The sequence below is a fragment of the Elephas maximus genome, chromosome 9 (genome assembly GCF_024166365.1).
Source record: "Elephas maximus indicus isolate mEleMax1 chromosome 9, mEleMax1 primary haplotype, whole genome shotgun sequence".
NCBI lineage: Eukaryota > Metazoa > Chordata > Mammalia > Proboscidea > Elephantidae > Elephas > Elephas maximus.
The window spans coordinates 63,982,657-63,997,626 of NC_064827.1; the positions used below are offsets into that span (position 1 = coordinate 63,982,657).

At 43.4% G+C, this 14,970-nt stretch overlaps 1 long non-coding RNA gene across 1 annotated transcript in view; it reads left to right on the forward strand.

Annotated features, from left to right (window-relative positions):
- Positions 1-14,970, forward strand: part of LOC126082569 (uncharacterized) — a 120,889-nt gene that overhangs the window by 14,837 nt on the left and 91,082 nt on the right. The window contains exon 2 of the long non-coding RNA XR_007518579.1: positions 12,024-12,101. This is a non-coding gene — a long non-coding RNA (uncharacterized LOC126082569). The remainder of the gene's footprint in view (positions 1-12,023; positions 12,102-14,970) is intronic.

The following is a 14,970-nucleotide window of genomic DNA, read 5'->3' on the forward strand; positions in this document are numbered from 1 at the left end:
CCAGGAAGTAAAAGACCTGGGTTTCAGTCCTGCCTCTGCCAAGCCAAAAAACAAATAACATCAGAAATATGAGTTTCTCTTGAGCAATTTCTAAGTACTATAGTACTTGTCAGCAAGAGAGAAAAGTTTTAAAGAATACGTTTTCTCCCAGTTTTCAAGATTCTTCGAGCACCTGATAGTGTATGTATATATATATATATATATATATATATATATATGCATATATATATATATTTTTAAGAAGACAGAAGACAAGAATTTCTCTGGTGCTAATAAATTTGATAATTTAGCTTTTTCTTATACACGTTAAAGACCCTTTATTATTAGTGTTTCAGATACCTTCAAAATCATGTTTGAATATTTATGGAAGTCATAAAATGATGGTTAGCATGAAAATTAGAGTCATAAAATGATGCTTAATATGAAAATTAAAGTAAAATGTTGTTAATGTGGAAACTAATAATGATTTTAAATTTTGTAGTAGTTGACGCCAGAGATTCAGCAGGAAGTGTAACTAAGCTTTCCTCAATAAAGGAAGAAAACCAGTGTTCGGATCCTTTTCCTCCTGTAGTAAATACTTTGTGTGCTTAGTCAGCTTAACACAAGCAAAATTAGGTTCAATTCCTTGACATCTGCAGGCCCTCCTAGTTTTTCACGGTCAAGGTCAACGGCCCAAAGCAGGGCCACTTCTGAGGGGTTGAACCCCAGAGCCCTGTGATGGGTTTTTCTGATCCTGTTTTAGAGCAAAGCAGAATGTAACCATCATCAAATCCCAGAACATCAGAGGAGGGGTCCCTGAGGAAAAAAATAATGTATCCAATTGCTTTCCCCCATTCTGAAGTTCTGGGGGGTACTGAGGTTCAGAGGAGGAAAGAGACTTGTATTATGTGAGTCTCAGGGCCCACCTGGAACACTGGATCCTCCATCTGGTTTTCCACACCTTGCATGGGATCACCGCCTCCATCCCACACAGCTTGTGTCCATTTAAATGGTTAGTCACCAGTTCCTAGATGCACTAGCTCAAAATTTTTCTCTCTTGCCAAAGCAGGTATAGAGATAAAGATGTTAGATGGTGTTGCCCCAGGAGAAGGTGGAGTGAAAGCTGTTTTGTTTCCTCATCACTTGCGTAAACTCAGCCTACCTCCCAAAGTTTGCTAAAGGGATGCAGAGCTGTCTCATTCTGTGTCAACCCTTTTATCCTCTTCCTCCATGGCTTGCACTAAAATATATTGAAGAGCTGCCTTGTTTTTCTTGGTGCCTGGTTTCAGAGATGCCTTGTTTTTCTTGGTGCCTGGTTTCAGAGATGCCTTGTTTTTCTTGGTGCCTGGTTTCAAATGTCACCTCATTATGAATTCAGGATGGACAAGATGGTAGATGTCCACACCATGCACTGGCAGCTGTGGGACAGGAGGGCTCCCTGGGAGCGCCACAAAGCCCCTTTGACCAGAGGCCAAATAGACCTTAGAGTGTGGCCCAGGGATTCGTGTCCTGACGGTTTGATTCACCTGGGACAAGGATGCCTGTAGCCAGAAAGAAGGCTTCTAATAGAGGAGATAATCTCGAAATTCGCCTTCTGCTTCTTTGTGTCAAAACCTTACAGCTGAATCTCGCTTCTGTAGAGAGAAGCGATGGTCCCTGTCCCGGCTGCCTACAGTGACCAGGATTGAGGAGGCCTCTGATACCAAAATTCACAACTACTTTTTTGTTTAAAAAAATTTTTTTTATTGTTGTAAAAATATAGGTAACACAACATTTGTCAATTCAACCTCAAAAAAGAAATTCTGTTGTGCTTGAGGTGAAAGTTTATAGCACAAATTAGTTTCCCATTCAAAAATTTATACACAAATTGTTTTGTGATATTGGTTGCAGTACCTGCAATGGGTCAGCACTCTCTCCCTTTCCTTCCTGGATTCCCTGTGCCCATTCGTCCAATTTTCCTGTCCCTTCCTGCCTTTTCATCTTTGCTTTTGGGCAGATGTTGCCCAGTTGGCTTTGTATATATGATTGAACTAAGAAGCACAATCCTCACATGTGTTATTGTTTGTTTACATACCTTTGGCTGAAGGGTGAACTTCGGGAGTTACTTCAGCTCTGAGTTAAAATGGTGTCCGGGGGCCATAGCCTTGGGGGCCCCTCCAGTCTCTGTCAGACCAGTAAGTCTATTTTTTTTTTGTAAATTTGCAATTCAACATGTTTTACACGTACAATTTGGTGAGATCAAGTTATCAATCACGTTGTGCTACCATCACTATTATCCTTTGCCAAAATTTTCCACCCCTGTAAACAGAAAGACTGCTTCCTAAACAATAATCCCCCCAAATGCCTCTTCCTCCTGCCTCTGGTAAAAAAAAAAAAAGTAACCTCTATTAAATGCCGATCTTCATATATTTGCCTATTTTGGTACTTCATATAAGCGAGATCACACAATATTTGTCTTTTTGTGATTGGCTTGTTTCACTCAGCGTAGTGTTTTCAAAGTTCATCCATGTTCTGGCATGTATCAGGACTTCATTTCTCTTTATTGCTGATTGATATTCCATTGTATGTTGATACCAAATTTTGTTTATCCATTCATCTGTTGATGGACGTTGAGGTTGTTTCCACATTTTGGCTATTGTGAAGAATGCTGCAGTGAACATTGGTGTATATGTGTCTATTTGTGTCACTGTTTTCCAGCTGCCATGGAAAAAGTTTGGCAGCTCCTCAAGAAGTTAAACATAGAGCTACCATATGACCCAGCAATGCCACTCTTAAGTATATACCCGAGACTTGAAAGAAGCAACGAGAACAACTACTTTTTAAAATTTATATCTTATATTCTTCTAAATACAATGAAGTCGCTATATCCTGATGATTGACCTGGAAGCCATCCAGGGTGCTGGGGTTTGGAATGACCCTGCAGAGATCCTAAAATCCCACGGTTTTCTCTCTGGATTTCATAGAGCTTCAGGGGTCCCAGCGTTGCCTTCGAGATAACCTCAGGGGAACAGGGAAAGGCTGAACAGAAAGGCCCTGGCCCCTTGCACAGACTTCAAGCTGAGCAGATCTGTCCTTATCAGTCTTACAAGTTGCAGTTCTGTGTAAGAGGGTGTTTGAACAAAGGGTTCTGTCGTTGCCAAAGAAGCCAGAACTCCACCCCTTTTACAAATGTGGCCCACGCTTGATATCTGAGAACTTCTGTTCTTAAAGACTCCCAGGGAGGTGTGAGGGGTGGTGAGGGAACATAATTCCCCAAGATCTTACTTGTCCAGAACATCTCAGCGATGAGTGGGCTTTTGCAATAATTTTCCTTGCCCCCTTATATGAAGACTTCCTTCATATCTGGTTCTTGGCCCTGGCTTGAACTCCTGTAGATACAAAAATCCTGCTTTTTTGAGCACACTGAGTAATGACTGGTCTTGGCAGCAGTCTCATTTTGTCCAAGTTGGTAAGAAATTAATGTGATGTACAAACTAGATGCGACTGTGTCAATTTACAATCTATATAAATAATAAAAAAATTATCTGTCATCACATGATATAAAAGTATTGATTGAGTTTAGAGATTATATCTTGGATGGAATAACCCAATCTATATAAATAATAAAAAAAATCATTTTTTATCTGTTATTACATGATATAAAAATATTGATTAAGTTTGGGAATTATGTTTTGGATGCAATAACCTAAATAATCGTCTCTGCGTCTATATTAGTTTTTTCTTTTTTTTTGCTTCAAGATACTGCATAAGTGAGAATCTGCACCCACCCCCCAAATCAATGGTTTATGATAGCATATTTTTCTCACTCATGGGTCTACAGATCAGTTTAGGTGGCTCTGTTGGGCTTAGCTTGAATCATATATGGCTGTAGCTCTAGGATGAGGGTTGGCTCAAGTGGGCTTCACATGCCTTCATTCTACGAAGGGGCAGCACCTACCTGAGGGAAGATTTTCTTATGGCAAACAGCAGGAGTCCAAGAGAGATGAGCAGAAGTGTGTGATGCCTCTTAAGGCCCTGGTTCAGAACTGGCAATCTGCCACGTTTACCCGTGTCCAGTTAGGTAAAACAAGTCACATGGTCATGTCCTATGTCAATGGGCTTGGATATATACTTTACCTGTTCTACTTGGATGCACTCTCAGGTCACAAGGCAACAAGGATGTCTAGTCCCAATAGTAATTACAGGGAAGGGAAGAATTAGGAATAGCAATCCAAGGCATACATTAAATTCACTTGCTAGAGGGTACTGGGGAGCAGCTTAAAGAGCTAGCCATTTACCTCCCAGAGTAGCTCAAACTGAATTACAGCGATAGCCCATGTTCTGCTGCCTCTGAGAGTCATGTTACACAAGAAAACAAGTAGTAGTATGAGCTCCAAATGAAAATCATGGTGCCAAGCACTCTGAAATGTAGGTATTGATTTTCATGTGAGCTGTTCCCCTCATGGTGACTCTACTTACTGTGCTCCAGGGTGGGGTGCAGCCAGTCCTGGTTGAGACCACATCCAAGCTATGCAATCTGATTTTTCCAAAAAAAAAAAAAAAAGGATTGGAATTCTAAAGATGGCAGATCTCATAAGTTATATGTCCATTTGTCTTATTTTTATTCTCAGGGAGTAGACTGAACTGTAGATTTGGCTGTTTCTATCACCCTCATCTTTTACCTATAATAATGCCACTCAGTATGGGAGAAAAAGGAGTGAAAATAGGATCCAGATAACAACGGGAAGTGGAGAGTGTTCTTCCCATCTCCTGTGTACGTGGCAGATGTTGCTAACCATGTGTTCTCCTTCCTGCTGAGCTCACGTGCACCTGCAGTCTTCTCAGCAGGGCTCCAGGCCACACTGCCAATTCATTCACCTGAGATGAAAACTATTTGGCATCTGTCTTAGTTATCTCGTGCTGCTATAACAGAAATACCACAAGCGGATGGCTTTAACAGAGAGAAGTTTCCTATCTCACAGTCCGGTAGGCTGGAAGTCTGAATTCAGGGCACCGGCTCCAGGGGAAGGCTTTCTGTCTCTGTTGGCTCTGGAGGAAGGTCCTTGTGATGCATCAGTCTTCTCTTGGTCTGGGAGCAGCTCAGCGCAGGAATCTCAGTTCCAAAGGACTGCTGCTTTGCTCCCAGCACTGATTTCTTGGTGGTATGAGGTCACCATGTTTCTCTGCTCACTTCTGTCTTTTATATCTCAAAAAAAGATTGGCTTAAAACACTACCTAATCTTGCCACTAATCCATCTCTTTACATCATAACAATAGAATTCACAACACATAGGAAAATCTCATCAAATGACAAAATGGTGGACAATCACACAATACTGGGAATCATGGATAACGGAGTTGACATATATTTTGGGGGGACAAAATTCAATCCATGATGGAATCTTCATCCAAAATGAAAGCTTCATGGAGCCACAGGCAGAGTTTCTGTCCTGAGAGAACTCCAAAGAAAGAGGGAGGTTGAATGCAAAGAGCTTTGACCTGGTTCAGACCCAGGTTCTAATCCGGGCTCTGATGTTCAACTCCTGTGTGACCTTAGGCAAGTCATTTCTCTTCTCTGGCTTCAGTGTCCCCATTGCTACAACTGATATCCATGAGTTCTGGCTCAGCTGTGTGTCCCCAGTCAAGTCATCTGTGCTTTCAGTACCTCACTTTTCACATCTGGTAAAATAGGGTGGAAGGATTGGGATGAGAAAGCAATTTATAATTTCCAAAGTATCAGAGACAGGTAAAGGGCTGTCATCCAGGGTCTATGTTTTAATCAGGTCTGAGGAGCCAGGATTCTGCTTTTGATGGATTTTTCAGTTGACCTGGTAGAAGGCAGAGGACTGGACCTCAGGAGCTTTGTGGAAGCAGGGGGGTCCCTTCCTGTCTGAGTTTTGATGTTTTTGCAAAGGTTCTGTCCAGAGAAGGGGAAAGCTCCAATTGCACATTGCTGTGAGTGTGCATGTTGGGAAAACCAAACGAAACCAAACCACACCACACCAGACCACACCCCATACCACACCACACCACGCCACGCCACGCCATGCCACACACCACACCACACCACACCACACCACACCACACCACACCACACCACACCACACCACACCACACCACACCACACCACACCACACCACACCACACCACACCACACCACACCACACCACACCACACCACACCACACCACACCACACCAAACAAAACCAAACTGATCCAGCTTTCTGAATCTCTCTGAGGAGAGAAAGCAGGGATGCCCTGCAAGAGAATGTGGCAGAGGCCTGAGACCACGTCACAACACAGATACTCAGTCATCTCAGGACTCAGAAAACACACAGAAATTTGCCCTGCGGGCTGTTTGAAAGTCACTTCTCGGTGCTGGGAAACGAGCTCAGTATCTCTGTTTGTGGGTTCTCTGTGCCGAGGGTACAATTCACTGGGGTTCTGAGTTTCCCACTTTGACTCTGCCGGGCTACCACCCTCCCCTTCCTTGGACTGTCATGAGCCCCTTCTGGTGGGGACGATTTTTATACTGACATTTTTTGTACTTTCCTCTTTTTCTGTGTTTTCCTCAAAATTTATTACACCGGGCCAACTTGGCACAGGAAATACAGTGATGGCCCGAGGCCTTGGGACCCATAGGGCCCAGGGCCTGAAATCATCAAAGAACTTTTAAAGAGAATTGAACCCAGGCCAGAAAGGAGTCTGTGACTCATGGTGGGCAAGAAGCTGCGGTCTTTTTTGTTTTGTTGCAACCCCCGGGGGAACTGAAAGCAGAGTGACCCCCTGTCACTGCCCTGGTGTCAGAGGGCCACTCAGGGAGGGTGGAGGGAAATGATTTCTCTTAGGCAGCTGCCATGGGACAGGTGTTTTGTTTAAGGCATCTCATTTGAATTTGGTGAGCACTGTGAGGAAAGCATTAAGGCCACATGGGTTTTGCAGGTGAGGATGAGATCAGGAAGGGCTAGGGAACACTTCTACGAGAGGAGGGCTCCAGCGGTCAATCGCTCCCAGGCAGGGGAGTGAGTAGCCCCTTGGCACCCTCCTTTCCAGCCCCTCTCCCTTCGTGTGCTGTAGAGGATACAATATCACCCCACGCTGCTGTGTGTCTTTAGGAAAATACCTCTTCCTCTCTGAATCTCAGTTTCTACTTCTGTAAAATAAAGTTCTTGGTACTAGTCCCTTTTGAGCTCAAGAATTCTGTATTCCATGCCCTCTTCCTAGCGATTACATCAGTGTTCCCTAACTTGAGAAAAGGTCATATAACTTCCTAGAAAGTTAGTATCCATTTCCAGGAGTGATTTTACACAGACAGCAGCAGAGCTAGCAGGTAAGACCATAGAGGTAAAACCTAGGTATTGTAGGAAAAATTGTGAATGATTTCGAAATGGATTGAAAAGAGTACTGGGTGTCTTTGAAGAAAAACGATGTTTCTATGGGGTCTCTATGCGTCTCCAGAGTTCCTACAACACTTCTGCCAGGGTCTTATTGACCACAACTATGTCACACGGCCCCTCCCAGCTACAAGGGAAACTGGAAAGATGAGGATTTTGAACGGGAGTGGGTACTTTGTGGCCCCAAACAGAATTGAGGTTCTGACAATAAGCAGAAGGGGGAGAGGGCATTGGGCAGGCCGCTCACAATGTTTACTGCACAGCGGGGGAGGCTTCTGTTTTCCTGGTCACTTCTGCTCAGAGGTTTTCTCTCTGCTCAATTTGTTCGTGCAGCCAGGGATGAATTACTCAATAAGCAAGGTAAGCTCGTGCTTAGGGCATCAACAAAACTGGGGTGTCAGTTGTCCAAAGCAAAGAGCCATAAATGCCAAGCGGACAGAAGACAAGAAAAAGTGAGCACTGCAGTGGAAGGGAACTGGCAGGGCACTAAATGAAACTGATACCAGCTCCAGTGTGTGAGAATGTGCCCACTGGGAACAAGGTTCACAAGGATCACAAGGGCGCCCACACGCAAGGTTGCTTAAGCTACGAGGCCCCTACCACTTCAACACCTTCGTTGGCGCCTGTCTCCTACAGTCCCCTCCTGTGTCACTGAAACTCCTTATCTCAGAGGGTCTCTTGGGAGTATACTATTTCTTTCAAATAGACAAGAGGTGGGGGTGGGCTGTTGAGTCTAGCTTTTGCTACATGCACCCAATATGCAATGGGATCCAATATGAGTGATGATTGAGCGAGGATGGATTATATTAATAGATAACAGCTCTCTGATCCATTTTGAGAGAACTGGCTGCACATCCACTTCTGCTGATCCAGCAGCTCCAGCCAGGGGGGCCAGCAATGCTCTTTGCCATGCTACACACACAAGGGTATGCTCTTGTGCACATCCTGGTAGACAACCAATGGGAACCCCAGTTCCAGGTGATGTGCAAAAGCAAGGGAATTTGAATAAGTTGACCATTGCAATGAATTCAATCAAGTTACTTTCAACTGTATAACATTTATGTACAAAATTATGTCCTAAGTTTTGTAAACAATAATATTTATAACTTTAAGATATGTTTGGCACACACACAGATGAAATCTAGCATGTATTTAGTATGATACTAACATGGGTAAAAATTTAATACTAACATAGCAAATGTCCAAAAATACTGGAAATACTAATATTTATCTAATATGAAAAGTTTTCATTTCTGTATCAAGTGAGCTTCATTTTTTATTGTCAGGTGTGGGCTACATCCATTAAAAATTTTATAATATAGTTCGTCTCATTCCGCTAAAATGTCATACGCCTTTTGTTCAATCGCCAATATTATAGTTACATTTGAAAAGAAGTTACAACATAGATAGCTAGGACACACACACACACACACACACACACACACACACACATGCGTGTATATATATAACTCGAATGCGTGAGCAAGCAGGAGCGGGCACCACAGATTACCAGTGTTTAGGACCGTTACCTGCCTTAATCCAGCCCTGCACGCAGCTCATGGGTTCTCTCTCTGTGTGCTGACCTATTCTGTCCTGCTTTCCCCAGCATCTCTTCTGCCATTTCCCTCTAAAACCAGGCCCTTGTGGGCAGTACATTTCACTAGAGGTTCAGCGGGCATGGAGGGAGGTTTAGATCATGGTTAATGTCAATCACTTACTGCTAGCATTAGACTTTCCTGATCTTACCATTCTGTCTTTACCACACTGTCATGGCGCTCTGCCATCCTGTTTCTCCTCTAAACCCCTTCACGTACCCATGATCAGTATCCCCAGCCCCCTCCTTTTATTAAGTGGAGCAACTGAGGCTGACAGCACAGGCCACGTGGCAGGGGGTCTCCTTTTGCACACCCAAAGACTCTGCAATGGGCAAGGGTCTTCAAACACCTACCCCCCCACTGCCTTTTTCACTTGTGCAGGAGGGCTTGGGAAAGGCTTTAAAATGTCCGTCTATTCCTTTTTCTCTCCCTACCAGCCATGCCAGCTAAGAGGACACTACACAGGTTTATCTTCTCTCTGACAGAAATTATATCACCTGGCCTTAGAAAGCAGAAGCTGGTTCTGATTTTAAATAACACGTTTTTCTTTTATGCATTCATATGCAGCATTTGCACCATTAAACATTGACAAAGCTACTAACCAAGCATTTTGGTTAAGAACCAGGGGTTAACAGATTTTTGAAGACAAAGAAACAAAGAAAGTATTTTTAATCCTGGAGGTGAAGTAGCCTAAGAGTTAGATCTGAATATGACTGACAGTCCTAGTCGCTGAGTGACCTTGGGTAAGTGTACTCAACCTTTTTGGACTTCAGTTTTCCCATCTGTGCAATGAGGGGATTGCATGGATCAGGGACCCACCAACCATGGCCTGTGGGCTGAATCTTGTCTGAGACCTGTTTGTGTATGGCCTGTTGTGTATGTGAAACTACGAATGGTTTCTATATTCTTAAAGGCCTTAAGAAAAATAAAACACAGAAGAATATGCTACAGAGACCAAATGTGGCCTGCAGTTTTCGACCTATTTACTACTTACCTACTACGGTGCCCTGGTGGCAGGGTGGTAAGAGCTGCTAGTTTGAATCCACCAGCTGCTCTTTGGAAACCCTATGGAGCAGTTCTACTTTGTCCTGTAAGGTTGCTATGAATTGGTATCGACTCGACTGCAGAGGGTTTTGTTTTGTTTTTTAATTTACAGAAAAAACCTGCCTATCTCTGGATTAGATAGAATGGTGTCCAAGGGTCTTCCCAATTCTCGGAGAAGTCTTGCCAGCCTTGCAACTCTCAGGGTCTAGAAGTCTAGGGTCCTGGCAGCCTAGGCCATTCAGGTATTTTATTTAAGTTCAGGGCCTCCGTTGACTCAAATAATGACAATGACTTCCCTCATTCCTGCGTTCTCTCCATTTCTATATCTAAAGGGAAACGAGAGGAAGCATGACTAATCAGAGGTTGGGGCTGGAAGCTACGATGATGACGGACTTTACGGTAAACCTACTGACGTGGTCTTTGGAGAGAGTTCCGTCAGCAGGTGGGCAGGGCAAGCAGGTCAGATCCTGGAAACTACTGAGCAGAATGTTCCGACTTTCTAAGCCGCAGTTGAATGCCCATCAAGAGCAGACAAGAGCTTCGGGGCGTCACGTAAGGCCGAAGGCAGCCTGTCTAGGGGCAGGTGTTGGCAGGTCTGAATGCTGTCAGCTGGCAGTGCAGGCACCAGACTCTGGCTTGGACGTGCTGGCAGGATTGAGTTCTGTCTGTTCCCCCAAGCACTGAGGATGGTGAAGGCTGGTCTCAAACTCCACCCTGGACAGGGCTCTTTGTAGGGGACTGGCAACATTGGCCTCACTCTGCTGCTGCGGTAATTCAGCGCCTGACCCTCAGGGCCTGAAAAACCAGTCTTTTGGTTCAGGGCTTGGAGGCGACCCAAGTGTTTACTTCTGTTCATTTCCACCGTGACCTTGGGGAAATCACTTCACTTCTCTGAGACTCACTTTTCCAACAGTAAAATGGTGCTAATGAGTCCTAGCCTACAGACTTTCTTGGGTTGTTGGGAGGGCAAAGGAGATATTATATAAGACATTATAAATCAGTAATAAACAGAACAACATGATAAGATCTCAAAGTTTCAAGTGGAGCATTTTTTTTTTTTTACTATTGTTTATTGCACACTTACTTTAGTATATGCAAGGTACTTGGGTAAGCCCTTCATATAATTTACTCATTTAACCCTCACAAGGACCCCATGGGAAATATGTTGTTATCCCTGTTTGTGGATGGGGAGACTTGCAGGGGTCACTTGATGTGGCACTGGGATTCCAGCCTGGGTCTAGGGATGTAAGGGCCACTTCCCACAACGACTGAGCTCTATCACTTCTTAAGACCTGCCACATTTTTAAAGCCAATCAAACTTCTGGAACTGATACTTCTAAGTTGTTCTAAGGGTTCCTGTGTTTTCTCATTTGGCTCCCTCATAGCTTTTGTGGAAATGACCAGCATTGCTTTCAGGTGGCCTCCTCTTTGCTATTCCAGAGAATTTTATCTTGGCTCTTGACTAATTGCATGGAGGCCTGTTCCTATTAAAGCTTTTGACTGGAATGTTTCTATCGTTTAGTAACATTTCAAAACAAAAAATCAAATCCATTGCTGCCGAGTCGATACCTACTCATAGCATCCCTATAGGACAGAGTAGAACTGCCCCATTGGATTTCTAAGGAGCGGCTGGTGGGTTCGAACTGCCGACATTTTGGTTAGTAGTTGAGCTCTTAATTTTTGTACCACAAGAAAAAAAGACCAATGTTCCTGGGAAATAAACAACCTCTCCCCCCCTCAAAAATCCAATCCAGCTTAAAATAATAGTAGCAATGAAAAAACAGGGTTAAGATGGGATTTTGATGTTCTAGTTTAGGTGGATTTTTTGTAGCATTCAAGATTTCAAAAATTTTTGATTTTATATTATCTCTCCCACTGCTAGTTTTCATCTCTTTTCTGCCTGCATTTTGGGTAATTGTAGAATAAAAGCATTTCAGAATTATAGTTTTCCAGCTACATCTGAATAACAATTATCCTTTTATTAAGTCATACTGCAGAGGTTTCTAATCCATTTTTATTTCCATTTTTTTAGTCGAATATTACTGGAGCCTCCTGAGTTCTGGAAAGCATTACACCAATTGTCCAGAAGAGAGAACGGAAGCTCAGGGAGGTAAAATGACTTGCTTACGATCACACAACTACTACACAGCAGAGACAGAATTTCTAAGACTCAGCACACCTAGTCACCCCCTCTGGGGAAGCCAGCCTACCTTGATTCCATGGGAAATGATAATAACAGCAGCGACTACCACAGACACTGGCTAACTCTGTACTTTAGTTACTTCTCTTAAACTTCACAACAACCCTGCAAAATAGGTTATTTATTATTGCAATTAAACAGATGAGGAAACTTGGAGAAGTGCGACTTTTGCCCAAGTTTACTCAGCCAGTAAGAGGTAGAGGCAGCAGGGCCAAGAAGAACCTGTCCTAAGGGGGCTGAACCTGTCCTGAGGGGGCCGAGTTGTGCCCTGTTGTTTCCTTAATAAACCACTCAATTACAAAAAAAAAAAAAGGAAGCATAGGCCAGATTCAAACCTACCTCTGCTTGGCTCCAGAACCCATGTTCTTTTTTTTAAGTGACATTAATTACGTACCTCTTGCTGTGCAACCATTACTACTATTCACTTCCGAAAACTTCCATCACCTTTAACAGAGGCTCAGTGCCCTCTAAGCAATGGCGCCCTCTTTCCCCCTCCCTGACACTGCTGGTAATCACTAATCAATTTTGGCCTGTATACATTTTTCTATTCTAAATATTTCATATAAGTGGGATCACAAAATATTTGCCCTTTGTAGCTGACTTATTTTACTCAGTATAATTTTTTTAAGTTTATTTTGTTGTTGAGAATATACACAGCAAAATATACACCAACTCAACTGTTTGTACACATATAGTTCAGTGGCATTGATCACATCCTTTGAGTTGTGCAACCATTCTCATCTCCTTTTCTGTGTGTTCCTTGCCCATTAACATAAATTCACTGCCTCCAAAGGTTCCTATCTAATCTTTTGAGTTGCCGTTGTCAGTTTGATCCCCTATAGATAGTTCTTAAAATAACGTAATGCTCAAGGCAGACATTTTATACTGGTTAAACTAAACTGTTACTTGGTTTTAAGAAGACTTCAGGGGATTTTTTTGGTTTAAGGATTAAAGAGTATCTCAGGGCAATAGTTTTAGGGGTTCATCCAGCCCCCATAACTCCAGAAAGTCTGGAGTCCATGAGGATTTGAAATTTCTCCCCCTTTTGATCAGGATTTTTCTGTGCAATCTTTGATCAAAATGTTCACTAATGGCAGCCGGGCACCATCCAGTTCTGGTCTCATGGCAAAGGAGGCAGTTGTTCCTGGAGGCAATTAGCCACACATTTCATTTCTTCCTCCTATTCCTGACTCTCCTTCCTCTATTGCTCCAGGCTAATAGAGACTCATTGTCTTGCCTTGGATGGCCACTTTACTCAGCATTATGTTTTCAAGGTTCATCCATGTTGTGGTGTGTATCAGGACTTCATTCCTCTTTATAGCTAAGTAGTATTAGTATATTATATAGTATTAGATTATATGTATGTACCACATTTTGTTTATCCATGCATCTATTGATGGACATTTAGGTTGTTTCCACCCTTTGGCAATTGTGAATAGTGCTGCAATGAAAACTGATGTATATGTACCTGTTAGCATTCCTGCTTTTAATTCTTTTGGATATGTGCCTAGGAGTAGAATTGCTGGGTCCTATTTTTTTTTTATGGTAATGTTTTTGCCACTGTCTTCTATGCTGTCATTGGCCAAGGCACAGCCAGGAAAGGTTTAAATGAGGGCGAGGAAGGGTGTAAGTTATCTTGGTTCCCAAATCCATTGGGATTTTATCTGGCCTATCAGAGACCTAAGGAGTGAGTTTGGTGGGTGAACTTAATGCAGGTTTGGTGATCAAGACTGAAGGAGTGTCCAGAACTTCTAACATAAGGAAATTGGTGTATATTAAGCCTACATTTAAGGATGGTCTGAAAATACCAGGGAAAGATCGTCAGCTTAAGCAGGTGATGTATGTGTACGTGTGTGGATGTCTTCTCCCTTTTTCTTTCTTAGCAGAAGAGCTGGAGTTATTAAGCACCTCCTATATACCTCGTGGAAACCCTGGTGGTGTAGTGGTTAAGTGCTATGGCTGCTAACCAAAGGGGTTGGCAGCTCGAATCTGACCTCGTGGAAACCCTGGTGGTGTAGTGGTTAAGTGCTATGGCTGCTAACCAAAGGGGTTGGCAGCTCGAATCTGCCAGGTGCTTCTTGGAAACTCTATGGGCCAGTTCTACTCTGTCCTATAGGGTCGCTATGAGTCGGAATCGACTTGGCGGCCCTGGGTTTATAAACCTTGTGCTCACTGCAAGATGCATATTTATTGTCTCTCCATTTTAAAGAGGGAAAAATGGAGGCTGAGAGATGTGCAGTGACTTGCCCAAGATCACACAGCTGAATGGGACAGAGCTGGGGTTTGCGTCCAGGTCTCTCTGGTATTGAGCAATTCTACTCCTAGGCTCTCTGGTATTGAGCCACCCCACTTGGTGCCTTTGTCTGACTTTTCATTCACTCCAAGGACTCTTCTCTTTCAAGTAGCTCTCACTGCCACATTTCTAACCTGACTTGTTCCTGGCCCAGCTGCAGAACAAGTCCATGCTGGGCCCTGGCATAAGAAAATTCAATTCCCAGAGCCAAGATGCTACTCCTGTGACTGTGTCCAGTTTGGGGCAGTTAGCTCCTGTTTTCTAACCGTTGTTCCTTTACCAACACCTTGTTGACCTGGGAGGGCTTTCCCCTTAAGCATTAATGGTAGTATTAGCTCACAGATACACACTCTTTATTGTGTGCCAAGCACATGCATATCCATTCACCATTTGAACTGGGAAGGCTGAACTATTTTGTGGGTGTTGCCTCTTTCATGGTGGGTTCCTGGGTTCTGGTCTAAGCCCTGCTGATAATCTTCATATGAC